Genomic DNA, 2106 nt, shown 5'->3' with positions numbered 1-2106 from the left:
TGGAGTCAACGGTTTTTCTTTCCTAAGGGATCAGATTGGGGCAGGTCTGACAGTGCCACTCAGTCATAGTCGCATCTCTCTTCCCCACCCCGTCTTTCTCCCTCTCCCTCTCCTTTTCCCTCTCCCCGTCTCTCATTGTTATTCTTCATTCTTTCACTGCAGATAATTCCTTGTTTAGCCTTGTTTTCATTTACTTCCAAAATAATATTTATTGACATAAACATTGTTCAGCAATTTTACTTCTTTACATCTTAAATATTCCTTATTCTTTCTGAATATATTCTTTGTAATACTTTTTCTCTAAATACAGGTAGTCCTCAACTTATGACCACCATAGAGCCCAACATTTCAGTTGTTAAGTAATATATTTGTTAAATGAGTTTTGCCCCATTTTATGACATTTCTTGTCAGAGTTGTTAATGAATCACTGCAGTTGTTAAGTTAGTAACCTGGTTGTTAAGTGACTGACTTCCCTGTTGACTTTGCTTGTCAGAAGATTGCAAAAGATGATTACATCTGGGATACTGTAATCATCATAAATATGAACCAGTTGTCAAATATCTGAATTTTGATCATTTGTTCATGGGGATGTTGCAAAGGTCATAACTGTGAAAAATGGTCATAAGTCAGTGCCATTGTAACTTTGAACTGTCACTAAATGAACTGTTGTAAGTCAAAGATTACCTGTATATATTATATAATATCTTTCTTTTATCCTAATTTCTGAAACAGTCCTTCTCCTATATATATTTTTTTGTCATCTACAACCTGCAGATTTCATTTTACCATCTTTTTTCATACTTCCCATTAGCACACTACCAAAAATTAGTCAGGCCCATACTCAAAACCTCTCATTATCCTTATACCCTTTACTAATTTTATTGGTCCATCATAAACAATGAATCCAATCTTGTTTTATATTTATATTTCTCCCATTAATATGTACATATATACTTAATTGGGATCTCTGAATGATCCAATCACTTTTTTTTGTATTCTTTCATCTCATTCCTCTTTATCCTCTTTATACTAGGTCTATAAGCTCTTTTATTTAGACCTGTTACATTTATTTCTCTTAGTTTAACAAACACAAAACATCTATTTTTCATTCATTAATTCATCATTTTTATCATTCATTCCTCTTTCATTCTTATGCCATGGTTGTTACTACATAAGTCCAGAGTTCTACTGCCTGTCATGTTTTTGTCAGTTGATACTTTCAAATAAAACTTTATAGTTTGAGAAATTCCCTGTTAATCTTATGCACAATACCGGATAGTTTTGGCATAATTTAAAGACACATATTCATGATCTTCTCAGCATCTCTTAGTCACATGTTTGCTATTCCAATCAGTTAGTAGGGTAACCTATTGCCCTGTGCTTGATCCCTTCTCCCCCCACCCACAAGAATAGAGAGATTGCCTTAAATAAAATCTTTCTTCCTGAGCTGATTTCTCAGCAGTGCAGCTCTTCCCCAAAAGGTTCTAAATACAAATCAAAAAGTTCTGTGACCTTAATTACCCAACTCCCAACTGCTGCCTTTAACTGACAAGACTTTAATTATTTTCACACCTTAGGCTTAGTTTGCCTCCTAAGCAGCCTGGGGTTTATAGTCCAAATCTGGGCAGGATAATTGGAAAATTGTGACCTAAGTTTGACAAATCATCAAATTTGATACCTGAATTCTACACAAATTTAGCATAGCTGCTCTTGAATGTATTGGAGTTAACTAAGTGATAACTTGAAGACAATAGGAAGTATTTTTCTTTGTTCCAGAAATTTTACAGCATTTTATTTACTTATTTATTTATTAGTCATATTTCTATGCCGCCCACTCTCCGAGGACTCTGGGCGGCTTACACCAAAGACAGTATACTAAATAGCATATTGCCCCCAACAATCTGGGTCCTCATTTTACCCACCTCGGAAGGATGGAAGGCTGAGTCAATCTTGAGCCAGTGAGATTTGATCCGCTGATCTGCTGAACTAGCAGTCAGCTGAAGTAGCTGCAGTACTGCACTCTAACCACTGCACCACCTCAGCTCTTTAACATCAAAAGATCTTTCAGGATGCATAGTATCTAAGAATAATATTACTAATTTATGA

This window comes from Pantherophis guttatus, chromosome 3, assembly GCF_059756535.1.
Source record: "Pantherophis guttatus breed Tessera chromosome 3, ASM5975653v1, whole genome shotgun sequence".
Lineage (NCBI taxonomy): Eukaryota > Metazoa > Chordata > Lepidosauria > Squamata > Colubridae > Pantherophis > Pantherophis guttatus.
Note: the sequence above shows the minus strand (reverse complement) of the source record.